The sequence below is a fragment of the Dasypus novemcinctus genome, chromosome 14 (genome assembly GCF_030445035.2).
Source record: "Dasypus novemcinctus isolate mDasNov1 chromosome 14, mDasNov1.1.hap2, whole genome shotgun sequence".
NCBI classification, from domain to species: Eukaryota; Metazoa; Chordata; class Mammalia; order Cingulata; family Dasypodidae; genus Dasypus; species Dasypus novemcinctus.
In genome coordinates, this window is record NC_080686.1 from 108,198,314 (window position 1) to 108,220,164 (window position 21,851).

The following is a 21,851-nucleotide window of genomic DNA, read 5'->3' on the forward strand; positions in this document are numbered from 1 at the left end:
AGGAGCCTCTCCCGGGCGGTCGCGCAGGCCCTGGTCGTCTCGGCCTGGGGAGGTGCTGGCCCTGGGCCAGGGCCGGGCCGCGAGTCCTGGAGCCCGGGCGGCCTCGGGAGCGCAGCCTGGCCAGGCCCGCCCGCCTGGGGCCTTGTGGGCTTCGGGCTTCGGAGGCCCAGGCGGGGCCCGAGGACTGGCTGAAGCGCGCCTTGCTGGCGGGCCGTCCGGGGCAGGGGGACGTGTTCACGGCTGCAGTCCCTGGGAGGGACGGCCTGCGCCCCAAACGCGGCCTCCTGCAGGGCCGGACATGAGGATCCCGGGGACGGACCTGCCCCTGGAGGGGGAGGCGGGTGCCACCTGCTCACACACCTGCCAAGCCCACAGCTGCTCTCCCGGGGGGAGCTCCGTGGGCGCTCCCTCGGGCCTGCCCGCTGGACTGCCAGGCCTCGCCCTGCTGTGAAGGAGGAGTGGGAGGGGGCCCCTGCGGGATGGGGCACCCCAGGCTTCTGGCTCCTGCTGTCCAGGAGAGGGGAGGGGCCGGGCTGGCTTGTCCCCTCGGGGCTGCCCCTGAGGGGTCCACTCAGGCCACTCTGAGCCTGTACCTGCCCCAGACTTTTTTTTTAAATTTTTTATTGATTTTGTAAAAATATGACATTAAAAAAAAATTATATGAGGTCCCATTCAACCCCACCACCCCCACCCCACCACTCCCCCCCCCAGCAACACTCACTCCCTTCATCATGACACATCCATTGCATTTGGTAAGTACATCTCTGGGCATCTCTGCACCTCATGGTCAATGGTCCACATCATGGCCCATACTCTCCCCCATTCCATCCAGTGGTCCCTGGGAGGATTTACAATGTCCGGTGATTGCCCCTGAAGCACCATCTAGGGCAACTCCAAGTCCCAAAGGCGCCTCCACATCTCATCTCTTCCTGCCATTCCCCATATCCATCAGCCACCATGTCCACTTTTCCCACTCCAATGCCCCCTTTTCTCTGTGGACCTTGGATTGGTTGTGTCCGTTGCACCTCTATGTCAGGAGGAGGCTCAGATTCCACATAGATACTGGATGCAATCCTCCTGCTTTCAGTTGTAGGCACTCTAGGCTCCATGGTGTGGTGGTTTTCCTTCTTCAACTCCATCTTAGCTGAGTGAGGTGAGTCCAATAAATCAGATTGTAGGAGCTGGAGTCTGTTGACGCTCAGGGCCTGGCTATCCTATTGTCAGTCCAGAGATTCAAATCCCCTAAATATATCTTAAACCCCAACACCAACTACAATTCCAGTAAAGTAGAATGAAAGTCTTATGAAAAGAGATCCCATCTGAGTCCACTTCCATCATGCAGAAACACCAGCTCCAAAGAAGGGCCATCTGACATGGCAGTGAACCCTATCTGCCATGACCATAGAACCCATGGGTCTCTTTAGCCCTCAAAGGAACCAACACCTGGGGATTGCATCCACTCCATCTGTCTCCCAGATTCTGCTCAACTGTGCACAGGGGCAATCCTTCTGACAGCCTCCAGACTCTTTTTTAGAGACTCATAGCCATATAAACTCATTTCTGCTTTCCATTTCCCCCTTACATTAGGTCAAACAGTATTTTAAGGTCATGTTATTATATGTAGACAGGGATATTCTGCTGATCCGCATTGAATCTTTAATTCAAGGTCATTTTCTAGTTCCATCTTCAGCTGGTATTTGGTTGTGATCCCTCAGTGCCAGGGAGGCTCATCCCTGGGTGTCATGTCCCATGCTGGGGGGAAGGCATTGCATCTACATGCTGAGTTTGGCTTCGAGACTGGCCACATTTGAGTAACATGAAGGCTGTCAGGAGGAAATTCCCAGGCACAGTGCTGCTCTAGGCCTTGTTCTTATTTCAGGCATATAGGCTCACAAGCATAGTCATTAGTATCATGCTCTCCCTGTTGGACCCTCATTCATTCCCGGTCCTTGCTGCTGCACCTGGGGGACTGCCGCTGCTCCCCTAGGAACCACGACAGAGCACCTCCGGCCAGGAACTCAGTACCTCCCCAGCTGTAGTTTTTAATTGTTGCCCCTATGAGTATATCCAAACATTACCATGCACCCTGGACATATGCCCTGTACAGCTCCCTGTCAGCCATATATCACCTGTCGATAGTATCTTATACCAGTATTCCTCCGCTGCCATTGTTGAACCACTCTGTGATCCAAAACTTCCTGAAAATTGAAGCCCAATATAATGTCAGGTTCCCTTACTAGTAAGATGGCATATAGCAATGGGTTTAAAGGCTAGATATTGAATACGTGTTGACTTGGAAAAATTCTACATCGTATTTTTTTCTTTTTTTTCCCTAATTATTGAACTTCTCTTCACAAGAGCCCTAGTCCACAGTAATTCATATATACAATATACGGTACTCCCCCACATCTACCATCAAACCTTTTCCCTTCCACAGCGATATTCTTATAACTTATTCATATCATATTTACTTAAAGTGATGTACAGACTCTGAGACAATAGCTTTCAAACAAGGTGACATCCGTGCTTACATTGTGTTCCATACTTTAGGATATACAGTTTTCTAAATTTTTAGTTATCCTATGTTTTACATTGTGGTTTACTTTATTAGTCTGTCGTCCCCTATATGTTTATGGTGTAATATTACATGTTTTATATCCATCCTTGTGTACTCTCGTGAAACTCCTCTCTTACCCCCCATTTACCTTGGTTCCACACATTTAACATCCATGTCCCATCCCCTTGGTGCCCACAGTGACAGCCAACCTCCATTTCCCGAGGAGCCCCGTCCAGAGATACTTGCAACAGTGTTCAGGGCCTGACTTGCTCAACTGCCCCAATGCCCTGGGAGCCACCCTTTCTCTCGAGAGATACAGTTCCCTCTATCTGATGGCATTAGTCCTCCCCAGGATGTGGGTCCACCCCCACTCTCATTACTTGGGTCTCTACCCAATGGTACCACTCACTCTGGCAAAATGAGCATTCAGACATTCCCCAGGAGCCTGTCTCGCATCCGACCTTCCCCTCCGAGCATCCTAAACAGGCAACCCTCTTAATTATATTTTGATACGATTTTCTCAGCATTTTACTCTTGACCAACACCTGACACTCTCCTATGTTCGTATGCTACCCCTCCCTCCCCCCACTTTTTGGGCAATATTACCCATCCGCCCATCCCCAGCCCCCCTCAAACCCACAAAGCCCCACCCAAAGGCAACCCCTTACCCTCATTTTATCTCTTCTTTGTGTTCATACTTACCACCAGCTCATCATAAATTCCACCCCTGCAGACGTCGGCTCATCCTTCCTCCACCCCCCGATTTCCTGTAAGCCTATCGTTCAGTCTCTAGCTCTCTGAGGCAGTTTTCTTATTTCATATCATTAAGGTCATGTAGTATTTGTCCTTCAATGCCTGGGTTGCTTCACTCAACATAAGGTTCTCAAGATTCATCCATGTTATCACGTGTGTTTGTAGTGTATTTGTTCTTACAGCCGAGTAGTATTCCATTGTGTGTATATACCACATTTTATTGATCCACTCATCTGTTGATGGGCATTTGGGTTCATTCCAACTTTTGGCAATAGTGAACAATGCTGCTATGAACATTGGTGTACATATAACGGTTTGTGTCCTTGTTTTCAGTTCTGCTGGGTGTATACCCAGCAGTGGTATTGCTGGGTCATATGGCAAATCTATGGTTAGTTTTTTGAGAAACCGCCAAATTATCCTCCAGAATGGTTGGATCCTTCTGCATTCCCACCAGCAGTGGATGAGTGTTCCCTTTTCTTCACATCCTCTCCAGCATTTGTATTCTTCTGTTTTTTTCATAGCTGCCAATCTTATGGGAGTAAGATGGTATCTCATTGTAGTTTTGATTTGCATTTCCCTGATAGCTAGAGATTTGGAGCATTTTTTCATGTGCTTTTTTGCCATTTGTATTTCTTCTTTGGAGAAGTGTCTGTTTAAATCTTTTTCCCATTTTTTAAATGGGTTGTTTATCTTTTTATTTTCAAGATATAGGAGTTCTTTATATATGCAAGTTATAAGTTTCTTATCAGATATATGGTTGCCAAATATTTTCTCCCATTGTGTTGGCTCCCTTTTTACTTTCTTGACAAACTCCTTTGAGGTGCAGAAGGATTTAATTTTGAGGAAGTCCCATTTATCTATTAGTTCTTTTGCTGCTCGTGCTTTTGGTGTGATATTCATGAATCCATTTCCTATTACAAGGTCCTGTAGATGTTTCCCTACACTGCTTTCCAAGGTTTGTATGGTCTTGGCTCTTATATTTAGGTCTTTGATCCACCTTGAGTTGATCTTTGTATAAGGTGTGAGATGGTAATCCTCTTTCATTCTTCTACATATGGCTATCCAGTTCTCCAGGCACCATTTGTTGAATAGGCCACTCTCTCCCAGTTGAGAGGGTTTGATGGCTTTATCGAATACTATATGGCTATATATGTGAGGTTCTATATCTGAGCTTTCAATTCGATTCCATTGGTCTGTGTGTCTCTCCTTATGCCAATACCATGCTGTTTTCACTACTGTAGCTTTGTAGTATGTTTTGAAGTCAGGTAGTATGATTCCTCCAATTTCGTTTTTCTTTTTCAGTATGTCTTTGGCTATTCAGGGTCTTTCCTTTCCAAATAAATTTCATAGTTAGTTTTTCTAGTTCCTTAAAGAATGTTGTGTTGATTTTTATTGGGATTGCATTGAATGTGTAGATCAGTTTTGGTAGGATAGACATCTTAATAATTTTCAGTCTTCCTATCCATGAACAAGGAATATTCTTCCATTTATTTAGGTCTTCTTTGATTTCCTTGAACAGTCTTGTATAGTTTTCGGTGTATAAGTTTTTTGTCTCTTTAGTTAAATTTATTCCTAAGTATTTGATTTTTTTATTTACTATTGTGAATGGTATTTGTTTCTTGATTTCCTGCTGATCTTGCTCATTATTGGTGTACAGAAATGCTACCGATTTTTGCGCATTGATCTTATAACCTGCGACTTTACTAAACTCATCTCTGAGTTCTAGAAGGTTTGTTATAGATCTCTCAGGGTTTTCTATGTATAGGATCATGTCATCTGCAAATAGTGAAATTTCCTATTTGAATCTTCCTTTCCGATTTGAATGCCTTTTATATCTGGTTCTTGCCTCAGTGCTCTAGCAAGTACTTCTAAGACAATGTTAAATAGGAGCGGAGACAATGGGCATCCTTGTCTTGTTCCTGAGTTCAGAGGGAAGGTTTTTAGGATTTCTCCATTGTAAACAATGTTGGCTTTAGGTTTTTCGTATATACTCTTTATCATGTTCAAAAAATGTCCTTGTATTCCAATCTTTTGGAGTGTTTTTATCAAGAAAGGGTGCTGTATTTTGTCAAATGCTTTTTCTGCATCTATAGATATAAGCATGCGATTTTTTTCCTTCAATCTGTTTATATGGTGTATTATGTTGATTGATTTTCTTATGTTGAACCATCCTTGCATACCTGGAATAAATCCCACTTGGTCATGGTGTATAATTCGTTTAATGTGTTGTTGGATATGATTAGCAAGTATTTTGTTAAGTATTTTTGCGTCTAGGTTCATTAGAGAAATTGGTCTGTAATTTTCCTTTCTTGTGGTATCTTTGTTTGGCTTTGGTACTAGGGTAATGTTGGCATCATAGAAGGAGTTCGGCAATGTTCTCTCTGTTTCGATTTTTTTGAATAGTTTCAGCAGGATTGGTGTTAGTTCTTTCCGGAGTGTTTTGTAGAATTCACCTGTGAAGCCGTCTGGCCCTGGGCTCTTCTTAGTTCGGAGATTTTCAATGACTGATTCTATCTCTCTGCTTGTGATTGATTTGTTAAGATCATCAATTTCTTCTTTCGTCAATATGGGTTGCTTATTTGTTTCCAGGAATTTGTCCATTTCCTCTAAATTGTCATTTTTGTTGGAATATAGTTTTTCAAAGTATCCTCTTATGATAGTCTTTATTTCTGTGGGGTCAGTGGTGATATCGCCTTTCTCATTTCTTATTTTGTGTATTTGCATCTTCTCTCTTTTCTTTGTTAGTCTAGCTAAAGGTTTGTCAATTTCGTTGATCTTCTAAAAAAACCAGCTCTTGGTCTTGTTTATCTTTTCAAGTGCTTTCTTATTTTCCATTTCATTTAGTTCTGCTCTTATCTTTGTTATTTCCTTCCTTCTTCTTCCTGTTGGGTCACTTTGTTGTTGTTTTTCTAATTCCTTCAAATGTGCAGTTAGTTCTTCAATTTTTGCTCTTTCTTCTTTTTTGATATATGAATTTATGGCTATAAATTTCCCTCTCAGTACTGCTTTTGCTGCATCCCATAAATTTTGGTATGTTGTGTTATCATTATCATTTGTTTCAGGTAGTCATTGATTTCTTTTGATATTTCCTCTTTGACCCACTGTTTTCCTAAGAGTGTGCTGTTTAATTTCCAAATCGTGGTGTGAAACCTGGGCCTCTGTCCCTTGCAAATTTCCAGCTTGACTCCACTGTGGTCAGAGATATTGTTTTGTATGATTTCAATCTTTCTAAATTCATTAAGCTTTTCTTTGTGGCCTAGCATATGGTCTATCTTGGAGAATGATCCATGTGCGCTTGAGAAAAATGTATATCCTGCTGTGTTTGGGTGTAATGATCTATATATGTCTATTAGATCCAGCTCCTCTAATATACTGTTCAAGTGTTTTGTTTCTTTGGTGATTCTCTTTTGAGATGTTCTGTCCAAGGTAGATAGTGGTGTATTAAAATCCCCCACTATAATTGTTGATGCATCTATTCTTTCACTTAGTTTTTCCAGCGTTTGCCTCACATATTTAGAGGCACCCTTGTTAGGAGCATAAATATTTATGATTGTTCGATCTTCTTGACAGATTTTCCCTTTCACTAAAATGTAGTATCCTTCTTTGTCTCTCACAATTGTTTCACCTTTAAAGTCTATTTTGTCTGATATTAATATAGCTACTCCTGCCTTTTTTTGGTTATTGTTTGCTTGTATGGTTGTTTTCCAGCCATTCACTTTCAATCTCCATGCATCTCTGGGTCTAAGATGTGTCTCTTGTAGACAGCATACGGATGGGTCATATTTCCTTATCCAATGTCCCAATCTGAATCTTTTGATAGGTGAGTTTAATCCATTGACATTCAGTGTTATTACTTTCAAGGAATTATTTGTGTTAGCCATATTTTGATTGGATTTGTGTTTGTCATATTTTGTTTGTATTTTTTTTCCCTTCTATTTTTGTCTTTTTTTGGTTGCTCTTATACTCTCCTCCAACTCTGCCTGTCCTGTTTTTTCCTTTCTTCCTGCAGAACTCCCTTTAGAATTTCTAGAAGGGGAGGTTTCTTGTTGGTATACTCTTTCAGTTTCTGTTTATCTGCGAATATTTTGAAGTCTCCATCATGTTTGAATGCTAGTTTAGCTGGATAGAGTATTGTTGGTTGGAAATTTTTTCCTTTAGTACTTTGATTATATCATACCACTGCCTTCTTGCCTCCATGGTTTCAGATGAGAAATCATCACTTAATCTTATGGAGCTTCCCTTGTATGTGATGGTTTTCTTGTCTCTTGCTGCTTTTAGGATTTTCTCTTTGTCTTGAGCATTGGATAATTTGACAAGTATGTGCCTTGGGGTGGGCCTGTTGGGGTTTATGACTAGTGGGGTGCACTGTGCTTCTTGGATATGTACATCTGTCTCTTTCAGTAGATTTGGGAAGTTTTCAGCCATTATTTCCTGCAACACTCCCTCTGACCCCTTTCCCTTCTCTTCTCCTTCTGGAATGCCTATAATACGTATGTTTGAGCGTTTTGCATTGTCATTCAGGTCCCTGAGTCCTAGCTGGATTTTTTCTATCTTTTTATTGACCCCTTCTACTATCTGTTTGATTTCTGATGTACTGTCTTCCACATCAGTAATTCTCTGCTCTGCCTCTTCTAGTCTGGTGATATTTGCAACAAGTGTATTTTTGATTTCTTGAACTGTAGTGTTCATTCCCATCATATCTGTTATCTTTTTGCATATGTCTGCAATTTCCCCTCCGAGTGTTGTCTTCATGTTGTTAACCTCTTTCATTACTTCATCAAATTTGTCGGTGATAAGTGTTCTGAAATCTTTCATTGCTTGAGCTAAGTTCTGTTCCCCTTCCTGATTTTTAGTTTGTTGATTGGATTCAGCCATGTTTTCCTGATTACTGGTTTGGTTTGTAGGTTTTTGTTGCTGTCTGGTCATCATTTTATCTTGACGGGTTTAATCAGTTCCTTAGCTTCTTTGTCTACTCTTGGAGATTAATTAGCCGTTGTTTTAGTGTAAGTGTTATATCTTCTCTTTGTCACTTTGTTCTTCTTATTCTAATTTCTTGTTGGTGGTTAAGTTCACTTTAAAGGAAAGTATTAATGCCGGGGAAAGGCAATTGTGTAAGCAAGGAAAAAAGTGTAAAGTAGTATTGGTGATATATGTTAACAAAGCAAGAATATGAGATCTGGGAGGATGGAGGTTAGATTCATGTAAGATTGTGTAGAGTTATAGCAGTAGGTAGAGTACCTATTATGAGGTAGATGACTGAATATGGAAGGAATATGGTATGAGCTAAAAAGCTATTGTTTTCGTGAGAGAGGGAAAGGGGAAAATAAGGTAATAGTTTCAAGAGTGGATAACAGGCAGAAAACAAGACAAGGGTATTAGAAATTAAGAGTTAGACACTTTGTGGATCAAAGAAAGGGAGGTGGGAGGTGGAATATAGGAGAAACAATAGGTGATGGCAGGTATCAAGATGTAGGGGAAAGGGGATAGTGTAGGTAGTCTAAATCAGTTCACACAGAAATGAGGCAGTGGAGGATGAGAAAAACCCAGCAATTGTGAGATGTTCCCTGCAGCACCTATTGTATAATTGAGTTAAAATAAAATAAGTAGAAAATGAGGGACAAGAGGGAGAGCGAAAACAGAGAAAGAAAAAAAAATGAAAAAAGGAAAAAAAGGGAAAGAAGAGAAGAAAGGAAAAAAGAAAAAGGGGGTGGGCAAAGGGTGGGGAACAGGTAGGGGAAAGAAAAAAACAGATATACATGAACCACAATTGCAACACCAATTACAGAAACAAAAAAAAAAAAATCCCTAAATAATTGAATAAAAAAAAAAAGACTTTGGGGGATACACTGGGAGAAAAGACTAGGGGATAATGCAATATTAGCAATTAGGACATTAAAAAAAGTAAAAAATAAGATAAAATGAAAATAAGAACAAAACAAAATGAAACGGTAAAGAAAAAATGCAAACATTGAAGGCTAGGGCATTCAAGGACCTCAGATGGACCTCAGGGCATGATGGATTCAGGGGTGGAAAGTCTGAGATATTGAAGACTCAAGAGGTGTGAGTCTCTGGGGTGTGGGCCACCAGAGTTTAGGGGATTCAGTCCTGGCCACCTCAAATCTGGTCAACAGGAAGCCTGGGAGCCCCACAGTGTTAACACAGCCCTCAGGGATCCCCGCAGCTGGGCGCCAGCCCTATGGGGGATGTCAGATCCGCAAACTCTATATTATGTCTGAACCCTGCAATTCACTTACTCACTAGGGTTTATTTTTGTGGATATTTCGTCAATTCAGCTTTTGGACCGCTCCCACCCTATGGTCCCACACAGCGGCCACCTGGGGGCACCTCTACACCGCAGCCGATTTAATGACGCAGCTCCAGAGCCCGGCCCGTGGGTTGGGCTCCAGTTGGAAACGCGGAAAACAGATTCCACAACCAGAATTCCCAAGCTTCGCAAAATATTCCCCACTCGGCTTCCAGACGTGTCCCCCTCCCTCGCCACACCCTGTAACAACCTCCCAATTACGTCCCTTTATTGCCAACACTCTGATTCCGTTGTGGATCGGCAGCCGGGCCTGTGGGGGCGGGGCTCCAGGTGGAAGCACTATTATTGGTGTCCGCAATCAAAAATTCCCCGCTTCACAACAAAACACCATCTGTCTCCCCAAATTGATCCGCAAAGGCGTCCCGTCCCGTCAACCCCCCAACAACCCGCCCAGGACTCGCGAATTCCCCAACACCGCAGAGCCACCTAAATGCGCGGCTGCAGTGTGGGTTCCGCGGCTCCACCCACCCCCAAGGAGGGAGCAACCCATGTGCAGGTCTCACCTCCGGGCAATAGAACCCAAATTGTATCTTTTAGACCAATTCTCTCCGTTACCTTCCCACCAAATCAATGTCCAGACACTTCCTGCCCTGCAAAAATCCCGAAAAAGCCTGGTCCTGGAGAACCTCCGGCGCCGCCCAGCTGCCTCTTCCCCCTGCCCAGACCTTGGGGTGTGGGGGAACCACGGCGGGGCAGGAGGCCCACGGGGCTCATGTCCAGCCCCCGCTGCCCCAGGTGCTCCTCCCCGAGCTCGTCTCCTGCCCCATCTGTTTCCAGGCTGCCAAACATGAATTGTGCACTTGTGTTCTGGCCTGGTCGCTGTATTGGAGCTGTCTTTGAATTCCAGACCAGTCACCAATACCCAGTAATTGTTCAGCAGAAATAAGAACGGGAGGAGTCTGTGCTGCGTTAAGGCGTGCAATCATAGTCGCTTCCTCTGTCCACCAGGTTTTAAATTGCAAAAACTCAGCCGGGCTTAAAACAGTTCCAGCCAGCATGTCCCAATCCCAGGGGATAAGTCGGCCAGCTTGAGCCAGCCCTGCAGTAAGCCGAAAGTGTGAGGACTATTAGTTCCAAATTATGCACAGCCTTGTTTAAGTTCTTTCAGAATTTTAAATGGCAGGGGTTCATGATGAAAACTATATCCTCCTTGAGGGTTGTTTGCATCTGGGGAAATTTTTGAACGTGTACGGGGAAAGCTGTTGGTAATCGCATTGCTTCAGGATCCCCCTGTCGAGATCCTTGCAGCAAACAACGCATTAAAGGAGTAGTTGGAACTGGATTTGGTACAAATACGTTGTTAGCGTAGGGCCTGGTGTCAATGGCATCAGTAAATGTTCCCGGGGCTGTCGGCATTGTAACCGGGGGACCGTAAGGGCTACATTATACCAATTAGGGTAGATGCTGGCTTTAGAAATATTCAGTGTAGACATGCGCTTAGGCAGAAAGGGGTGAGTTTCTGTCTCATCGGGGGGCTCATCCTCACCCTTGTCCTCTTTGCAATCTGTTGCCCCAAAGCCCACACCGACAGTGGGATAGTCTCTCCTTTTTGGTGTGCTCTATGTAGCACCTTCATTACCTGTTTCCACTGTTTAAGATTTAAAAGATTTTTTCCTCATGGCTGAAACCAGTAACAGTGTTTTTGTACTAGAGCAAAAAGTTCAAGTAAATCAGCAGTTTCCACTGAGATTCCAACAGTATTTAGAAGAGTCTTTAGTACCTGTGACTATTCTTCCAGATGTCCTGGTTGATTTCCCATACCCTGATGCTAGCGGAAAGCAAAATTAAGATTCTTACCACTGTATGGTCAGACTCGAGTCACCTTTCGAAGGACGCCTCAATCTTCCAGGAAGGTTTTCAGTTCCGCGTTCCTGATACTGCCGAGGAAGAATCTCTGCTGCAGTCACTGCTTTGGGCCCCACGTTGGGCACCTGATGTCGGAGTCACGGACCCAAAGGGTATCGGGAATCAAAGGCAAAGAGAGATTGGGATTAGGGGATCTGCGAGCACTGAAGCCTCAAGCTCATCAGACGAGTTTATTAATCTCAGGGGCTTCTTTATATACCCCAAGCAATCATGAGAACCAGCAACTATCCTAGCTAACTCTTCCCATTACCTCAACCTGTGTAACACAATGGATCAAAAGCTATGATTATCATTCAGAGTACAGAATTTCAGTGTTCTCTGACATTGTTGAGAAAGCATACCCATGAATCTTGTTGCCCAGGTTGCCCCGTTCCACCTAGTCCTCATTCCGCCTGAGTGTACATCTCCTTGTAGATTTAGGACCTGCATGGACAGCTATGGAGACAGCATGACTCGGTGGTCAAGGAAGTAACTTGCTTCCCTGGAAACAACACGCCTTTGTTTCCCACAATCTTCCCCTGTTAAAGGCCCCTGTCCAGATGTGCAGATCATACCCTGGAAGGACTGGCAGACCCACGTGCCATCCCACCAGGTCTACGTGTTTTCCCACCAGAAGAGAAACAGCAGATGAGGTGGCTAGAGCCCACGTTGGCCTAGCCCCTTTGAGATGGCCCGTGGGCAATCTTTCCTTACCCAGAACCTGAAAATCACAGAAAACACAGTGTTACCAGTATGAAAGAAACTTTACTCTCTAGTTCTGATGACTCCTACAATTTCCAACTTGGTGCACTAATCCTGAATGAAACCAGCTGCCCAAGAAAGTGCCAGCTCACCAAAAGCACCTGACAGGGTGCACAAATGCCAGGCATTGGATGGCCTAAACTACCTCTTCAAAAGAAAAAGCTACGTAGTGTCTGTGTCAAAGTCCGCTGCTCCCTCTAACTCTAGCCCAAATGCCTATTGCTAGAGGGAGAACAAACCAAATGTTGCCTTTAAAAAAACCCTTGTCTGTTTCCTTTTTAAAAGCCAATGTCCCTTCTCATCCCCCTCAGCGGCTGTAAGCATCACCAGCACCATCGAACACTGGGCTGGCAATCTCTACCAAACCCCACTGTCTATTTCAACTGCTCCCTGGAAAGAACTAGCAGCACAGATGAAACCAGCCGCGCCTCAGGAGCGCTGGAACAGCAAGCAGACTCTGGCTGCTGTGGTGATGCTGTTGTGGAATTTGAGAGAGGTTCAATTATTTGCGTATAGAGAGGCCAGGACTCAGGAATGATTTTGAGAAGGAAAAACAGTTTATTGATGGCTGGCCGGACTCGGGAGCTTTCTGTTTCAATCCCGAGCCCCGAATAAGATTTTCAAATGTCTTTTATACAGAGAGGAAAGGCCAAACGGTCCCTTTGTTTCAGTTCTCAATAGGCTTGAATTAGCATATATAATCTCCCACATCTTAGGTAAGCTTTTAGCATGGACTCCAGACATTCTAGATAAGCTTTTAACGTATTTTGTTTTCATTTCCCCTAAATACTTAAAGTTTATAGCCCTTGCATTGTTAAACTGTTTGCTGGGACTGGAGTCATTGCCATTGTCACTAAGGGTAGGACTGCAGCCTCTTACTGTTCCACACCCACAAGTCAAACAGCTTAGGTTATCTCTGAAGAGACAAAGAGCCTCCCACCCATAACCCACATCATTTCCTCCCTTTGCCAAAGTTTAACTTGCTAAACTTTGGCATAATTATTGTTGGAGCTATGAGGTGGATGGCTGTTTGTTGTTTTGATTGATTATTTATCAGTCTTTAGTGAAGCATCCAGGACTGTTTTTAGAAGTTTAGAACTTTTCATTCTGGACAGCAGAATCTTGGAGCAGGGGCCTCCTGCAGTCATCCTGCGGCCACCGGCACTCATGTGGATTTCCAGTCAGGTTCCAGATCCATCTATTACTTTTATTTTACCCTTAAAGAGTTTACAACTTTAATTTAAAAGGGGTGCTGAAGGGAGATGATCTCTTTTCTGTAACTGCTTCCTGCTGGCCATGGGCTGTAGTCATTGCCTAACAAGGTGTAAACTTCTTATTTTAACTGGAGTAAGATGGATCCGGCATTCTGTATGAAGTTGGATGAAGTTTTCATATGGTTAGTAAGATGTTCATGCTGAAAGAAACAAACTTAATTAAAAATTTGGAATACCCGTTTTTAAAAGAGGACATTGGATTACAGAGGTAGACAAGGTTAGGTGCCTATAAAGATGGCACTCCTTCTTAAAAGCTGGTGGGAACAGCATATATATTATTTTTTAAGTTATTTATATTCTTTTTTAAGTTATTTATCTTTAGAGAGAAATTGCAACACACACTTAGCTTTGTCTGAAGACACATTCCAAGCTGTTCAATGATTGGCACTCATTCGCTCCGTCAGATGCTCCTGGTGAACTGGCACTCCTTGGGCAACTGGCTTCACTCAGGATTAGAACACTAAGTTGGAAATTCTCTTAGTTTTCACCTGTGGGAGTGATCAGAAGTACAGAATAAAGGTTTTTCACACCTTGGTTTTAATTGTACAATTTCTAGCAATTTTGACTTGTTCAATACGTGACTCACCATCAGCAAGCAAGCCTCACTTTTGCTACAAAGCAGAGTACAGCAGAATATAGAAGTTGACTGAGACTGGCTGAGACTGCCACCTTATTCTATAGACATGTTATTAACTGTTTAGAAAATGATTTTACCAGGAATTTAACATGTCTAATATACTTCTGCACTTGATCCAAAATAGAAAAGATAACATTACAATTATTAGGCATATATTTAGTACAGGATAAAAGTACAGCACTTAATATTAACTAATGTATTACTTAATGCATAAGGATTCAGAGTTGCAATTATTAGTTTTAAGTTCCAGGTTTGTAATACTTTACATGTTATCTCTCCACAAGAGCAGGCCATAATGCCAATTGTGTTTAAGTTTCACTTACAGTATCCTGGTATCATGGCTCCACTTAGCATGTTCTTCACGCAGTGAGCAGTGGCAGCATCGTTGATCCTACAGAGATTTTCCAGTATTCTACCAGCCTGGTGCATAGTGCTCTCTGGCACCATGGAACAGTGCCAGTCTGGAGGCGATGTCCATTGTACACTTGGCTGTACCGAGTCATCATTGGCTGCTGCAGGAGCTTGAAACTGCAACGTAGTTTCCATCGACTTCAGGAGCAGAACCAGAGGCTGATATAACAAATATTTTTAATTGAGGGGTCAGTGACCAGCCTAGCCAATAACTCACATGGAGAGGCAAAATGCAATGTATACAAGGCCTGGTTTGAATGCACAAGAGTTTGATAATGTTAAAGTTTATTCCTTGTTTATATATATATATTTTAAACAATTTAATGCAACACATCATATATCAAATGACTGCTTACTTACACAATTTTACCCTGAAGATAACAGTAGGTACTTTACTTTAGCAATAGAGGGGGAAAAATTATTTTTCATTGTTAAAATGAAAACAGAATATTTCCAATAGAATCAAGATAACTTTTTATTACCATTTACTTAAATATGTACCTTGCGGTGGCCTTCAGACAGGTTTTATTATTACAAAGTCATTTTTTTTGCAACCAATACCAATCTAAGTTTTAGTTAACAATGACTTTTAGAACTAGAACTTTTTAAATGTTTTTAGTTTGGAAGATGTGTTACAAACTCTTTATAATTGACTATAACCACATTGACTAGCCACCTCATGTGTAAATAAACTTATTAAATTACAATTACCAACCAAGGCAGACATGACTAGTTTGACACAAAAACATAACTTTAGTTACTTTAAACTTATAATTTTTAAAAAGCAAGTGTGACTGCAAAACATTTCAAAGACTCCTGAAACTTTTCTTAATTTGCACTATGACTGTGCTGTTTTATACTATGGCCATGCAGTTTTACATAAGAATTTTCTTTCTTAATTAATGGATTGTAACTAAAATGTTCTCAATGCTTTAGCACCATTTTGTTTTACAACTTTATATTTTACTTTGAAATTAGCAGAATTTTGGGTAAACAACAAGATTAATTTTATATATATTTACTGAGGCTATTTGAAGCCTCAGGGAGACAGACTGGTTTCTCTCATGAATTGCCAATCTTAGGAACACTGACCGTCAAGGCAGGAGACTTCTCCCCCTCCACCCTCCTTTTCTATTTTGGAGATAATAAAACTCCAGTGGTCATTTAACCTTATTCCATCAGGCAGCAATTTATTTAGTTTACACTTGAATTCATGAGAGAAAGGGTTACTAATACCAGGACAGGAGACAGTGATGTCCCAGCTCTTCTCTGGCCTGTAGGGGCAGAAGCTATCATGAAATAACCATAGGCAAAGGCAAGGGGTGAGGTCAGGCTTGAAGTAACCATAAACTAAGGAAAGGTTAAGTTTAGAGTTTACACTTAAATAATAATTTCAGGCTAAATTCACCGAGCTATAATTTCAGTTATTATCTTTCCACTGTTTTAAAATATAAATGCATTTATAAATGATTTTAACTTAGTTACAATTTTTATTAATTTTTTTAAAAACTGTTAATTTTGTAACACCTTTAAACACCTTTTATTCGACTTATAACATATTAAATGAACTTAACTATTACTTTAGTTTTTTTTTAAGGTAAAAGCATAAATCTCTTGCAATTAGTTTGAAATAAAAAGCTACTTTTCAGGATTTGATTTCTAGAGTACAATGTTCTTTAAAAGGGAAGACCCTTTCTTTCTCAAACACTCAGGAAATGATGAGTTAAAGCACAAGAAGCTATTCTGATAAAACAGATTTTCTTTGTATATTGATCTTACTCAATTTTAATCATAAAAATTTTCCTTCCACAAACCTACACTTTCAGTATTCATTCAGGTTTTGTCCCACACTCTACGCTTTCCAATAATCAATCATTTTATCTGAGGACAAAATCATCTTTTGTTTCCTTAACAATAAAAACACATTCCATATATTCCACATACTAAGTTACCAGGCAAACTTCTTACAACATATAATTGCCATTAATACTAAACAAGCTTGTTAAAATAATGAATTTTTCTTCATTTTAAATACTTACTAGCATGTAATACCGGAAAGTTTTTTGGAAGCAAGTTGGCAGGGGAGGCTGGTTGCCGAAGAAATGTTTTCTTGTTATAAAATTACTTTTTATTATTATTATTATGAATTCAGTTTTTGTTTAATAATGACCTTCTGCAATTAGCCATTTAAATACTTTAATTTAAACAATGCTTTGTTAAACTTTTGTAATTATTTATATCTTTAAGACAAATTTTACCTTCACAGAACACATTCTCTTACTTAAAGTTACTACAATACCTTCTAAGAACCTGGGCAGAATGCAAATGTATTTTGGCTTAGACACTCTATGGAAGGAACTTTACTGCATTTGTTCTGATTCTGCTTTTCACCCCCTTCACTTCCCCCCTTCCAGGCAGTCGGGTGCACAACAATCAAACAGGAATGTGGCTTGTGAATAGAAGGGTGGACTCACTGGAAAGGGGCAAGCCGCACCCCCCTTTCCAGCTTTCAGCCAAAATGCGCAGACAGAACCTACTCAAATTCAGCAACTCTCCCGGGGACCCAGCCACCCTGACTGGGGCAGCCCCAATAAACTTCGGTGTGTGGTGCAGACACAGATGGCCTCCAAGCCCCAGCAAAGGGCCAGACCAGAGACAAGACAGCAGAGCATGCGCAAACATCCAGACTCCGCAAACATCCAGACTCCTCAGTTTTGCCCCATAATCATTTCACCCCCTTGCCAATGGCAAGGGAGGGTTCTAGCTCTACTGCATTCTACTTTACATAATGACACAACTCCAACACTAGCATTGAGCTGACACAGACAGAAGCACAAAGGTCACTAATCTGACCCACAAGTTTATATATATATATATATTTTTTTTTTTTCAGGACTGCTGCCCCCATAGCCATCACAAACCTTAGAACACTTAACATTTGGTATAAAGCAAATTCATTCACAATTTAGCACCATAACAAAAGATTTCAGCTAGACTTTTTCTACTGTTTAACTTTACACCCAAACCAAGCTCCACTAGAAAAGCCAATCCATTTTTCTGTAACCAAGTTGTTGTTTTTTTTTCAATCTAGACCAATTTCCAGGACGTTAGGACTCAAATCTATAAACAGCCCTTCCTATTAAAATCAAGCCTCCACTCCTTCAGTGGATGTGAGACCAGTACCAGATTCTAACATGCAGTTAGACAAACCTAAAACACCAGGGCTTTCCCCCTGTTTTTCTCCTTTTCCCAGGCCTAGAGAGAACGGCTTCCCCCCAGCCTTCTGGGGCTACTAGGGTTCTCTCGGGAGGTGATCAGCCTCCCCTTCCTAGCAATTAAAGCTAGGGCCTTCCCGACTGTGCTCACCCAGGGAGTCTTACCTTCTTCCATGTTAGGAGTTCTTTTTTGTTCCCAGAATCTTTCTCTTCAGACCTTCCATTGCCCTCGATTTTTGTTGGGAAGATTCTGGTGGAGCCCACATCTTTTCTGGATTAAATTTAATCCAGGGGCGCCCAGATTTGGGGTTCACCCGAGTCCTCCCGGCTTCCTCGGGGATTTGGAAGGGGCAGCAAAATGCTACCATCTCTGGCCTTCGTTTGCTGTCCCATCTGGGTCGCCAAAAATGTTGTAGACTTTGAGGGAGGTTCAATTATTTGCGTATAGAGAGGCCAGGACTCAGGAATGATTTTGAGAAATAAAAATGGTTTATTGGTGGCCGGCCAGACTCGGGAGCTTCCTGTTTCAATCCCGAGCCCAGAACAAGATTTTCAAATTTCTTTCATACAGAGAGGAAAGGCCAAACGTTCCCTTTGTTTCAGTTCTCAATAGGCTTGAATTAGCATATATAGCTTCCACATCTTAGGTAAGCTTTTAGCATGGACTCCAGACATTCTAGATAAGCTTTAAGCTTTTAGCATATTTGGTTTGCATTTCCCCTAATTACTTAAAGTTTATAGACCTTGCATTGTTAAACTGTTTCCTGGGACTGGAGTCGTTGCCATTGTCCCTAAGGGCAGGACTGCAGCCTCTTATCAATCCACACCCACAAGTCAGAGAGCTTAGGTTATCTCTGAAGAGACAAAGAGCCTCCCACCCAGAGCCCACATCAATGCCAAATTGCAGGGCCCTTGACCTGCTGACTGCATCACAGGGAAGGGAATGTCCTCTCCTTAAGGAAAAATGTCATCTCTATGTAAGTTACTCTAAAACAGTCCTAGACAGTGTTCAAAACCTGCAAAATGAACCCCCCGATGTCAGAGAAATGCAGCCTTTATAGACCCCCGGCCTTTTCTACGCCTGTGGCCCGTGTCCTCTTAGTGGAGACGTGTATTCTCAAAATTCTAATTGAACTGATTTCTTCCAGTACCAGCATCTTGTGAGTGACACGGGGGCTTCCCCCAGCTTCCTACCAGATGCCAGGTCCCTCTTCCTCCAGGCGAGGTAGAGCAGCAAGGAGCTCTGCGCCTTTCAGGCAGGGTTCCAGCCCCTAGCCAGCAGGAAGCAGCTACAGAAGAAAGGTCACCCTCCCTCCGCGCCGCTGTGAGGTTACAGGCGTAGAGCTCTGTGAGGGGGATGAAGCAGCCAGCAAGAGAGCAAACAGGCAGATCTGGAACCCAGCAGAGTCCACGGGGACATCTGGAGTCCCCAAGATGGCTGCTGAGGACCCCCGCCCCCAGGATTCTGCTACCCAGAACCCAGACTTCCTCCTGGGAGCCAGGAAAAGCCCGGGTGCTCCCTAGGGACTTCATCGTGGGCCCTGGCTGAGGGAGTGACGGGTGGGTGATCAGTCAAGACAGTGAGCAGCGGGAGCCTCCCCTGCCCTTAGCACAGGGGGAGCAATGAGCAGCTGGAGAGCCAGGCCCAGGCCAGAGCGCGCCCTCGCCCGGCTCTCCTTCCTCCGCACTCGCCCCTGTCCTTGCCTGCCGCTCTCGCCAATTTTCCTCTGCCATGTGGCCTCGCAAGTAACCCTGGGATTCATAATCTGTAATGCGGAGTTGTAGCCTGTAAATCAGCCCTCTTCATCCCTTTTCACCCCCTTTGTCTCTACCCGGGACCCCTGCTCTGTTGTTTCTCCAATTCTCTTCCCTCCCTACTGAATAAATCACTGACCTTACTCACCCTGCGTGCTCTTGACGTTCATTTCTGCAGCACAGCCAAGGACCTAGATAAAATCCAGTAACAACAGGAGAGAAGAGCCCAGTTGCTGCCCGAGAGGGACGGGGATGTTGACTTGCCTCCTGGGTTTTTGTTACTCTGCTGGCCGTGGCATTTCCACAAGGCCCCCGGTGAAAGGGGATTTGAGTCTAGCTGAGACAGCCTTCCACAGGCCCTGCGGCCTTCCTGGGTGTGCTCCAACCTGCCCGGAAAGCTCGCTGCTCCTTTACCTCATTGCAAAACAATTCCTGGACTCACTGCACCTTTTCCTCCAGGTGGGGCAAGGTGCTGTGAAGTGAGACGCAGAAGCAGGAGGCCGGGCTGCCCCGCGGACCTGCAGCCCACCCCGAGAGGGACGTTCTGTTGTCCCCGCCCAGCCGGCTGGCAGGAGGCCTGGCAGGAAGCAGGCACAGCGTGGCAAGCTCAGGGCAGAGGTCCCAGAACCAGCGGGGCAGGCGCCAGCGGCCTGGGAGGGGCCCTGGGCTCCCTCTGGGCAGCAGGGCCCTCCAACCCCCTCTGCCCATCCCCAGGGAGGGAGTCAGGGGGTGGTGGGAGCAGCTGGCATGAGTGGAGTAGTTCCCGACCCTGCACACCCCACCCTGCCCTTGGCTGACCCTTGGCCCAGAAATCCCGGCAGGAGGGCCGGGGGAGGGGGAACCGGCCTAGAGGGGGTGGGGGCAGGAGGGAGGCCACAGGGGATTCGGGCCCCAAGGGGAAGCATCTGTGGGACCGGGTCCTGGGCAGCCTCGGGCCGGCCTGTCTGCTGACCCCGGCCGCGGGGTCCTGGGAAGAGGTCAAGGTGAGCTTTGAATGTCCTTTCATTGTAGGAAATGGGTAGTTGCTAAGTTTTTTCTAAAATGTTCATCCTTCGCTCATGTAATTTGACCCCAGTGCAGCGTAAATGCAGCGCTGGGGATGGATAATGGTGGCTCGAGTCACTGAAAGAAGTAGTGCGGGTGGGAGAGGTGAGGGCTACGTGGGGTGGAGGCTGGGGGGCGGGCTGTGACCCCGACAGGGCTGGAGAAGGAGGGGCAGGAGACGTGGGATGGCGGAGGGCACGGCCCGGCCTCGCTGCCCGCAGCCTGCCCCGCTGCCCGGGAAACCACAGAGAGGGCCTGGACGGCCGCGGCCCACGGCCACAGCCCACGACCGTAGCCCTCGGCCGCACAGGTCGTGGGCTCGCTCGGGGCCTCTGTGCCCACCCTACCAGCCTGGCCGCCACCAGGGCCCAGGAGCCGCGGTGGGAACCCCGGGGGGTGGCCGGCCGGCCTGGGCGCGCTCAGAGCTGGCGCCTCCTGCCCCGGGCCTTGCTTCCCGCACGGCGCGGCCTCAGCTCAGCCCTGCCCGCTCCCCACCAGCCGCCTCCCCCACGTGTCCCCCGCGCCCCTGGCTCTCTACCGCCTGCCTCTGTCCCTCCCGGTGCGGGGTCCCCACAGCAGGACTGCGGCTTGTCGCTGCCATGTCCTCAGCCTACGCCAGCCCCACCTGGGCAGAGGGTGAAGCTGGGGGAGGGGGGCAGGGTGGCGGTGAGGACTGCGCGACCCCTGAGCTCCTGGTCCTCCCCCCAGCTTTGTCCGCCCCGGGAACCAGGGCTGTGTGGCCAGGCCCCCGCGCGCCTTCCTGCCTGCCTCAGCACTCACTTCCTGCCTTCCTGCTACCGGGTCACGAGCCCCGGGGACAGTCGCGCCACCCGCTAACCCGTCACTTCTTGCTTGGGGTTAGCTCTAAGGAACAGAAATGCACACGGCGAGGTGCAGCCGCTGGCCTGCGGGGGCAGGCAGAGTGCAGGGTCTGCCCATCCCGCCGTGGGCGGCACCTGCCCGCCACCAGGCGACTTCAGGGAGGGACACGCGGCGCCCACTGCACGCGGGACGCTCACCACGGCCACGCCTGGAGCCGCCTGGAGCCAGCCTGGCTGCAGAGGTGGGATCCCGGGGTGGCCTGCGAGGTGCTTTCCAGGAAGAGTTTTCTTGCAAAGGGAAGAAAAGAAACTGGCTGACGGGGAGAGGCACGGCCCAGCAGAATGGCCTTCCTGCGGAGGGCCAGGGACCCCGGCGCTGGGCAGGCAGCACGGCCCTCCCAGCACACGCGTGCACACACAGGAGGAATGTGCACAGACACACAGGCACAGGC

General features: G+C 45.3%; 1 long non-coding RNA gene across 1 annotated transcript; it reads right to left on the bottom strand.

Moving 5' to 3' along the window:
- Positions 1–707: 707 nt before the first annotated feature.
- Positions 708–20,144, bottom strand: LOC131273327 (uncharacterized). Its single transcript, XR_009180535.2, has 3 exons — positions 19,683–20,144; positions 11,433–14,004; positions 708–1,144 (listed from the first exon to the last, which is right to left on the bottom strand). It is a non-coding gene; the product is annotated as an uncharacterized lncRNA (long non-coding RNA).
- Positions 20,145–21,851: the final 1,707 nt, after the last annotated feature.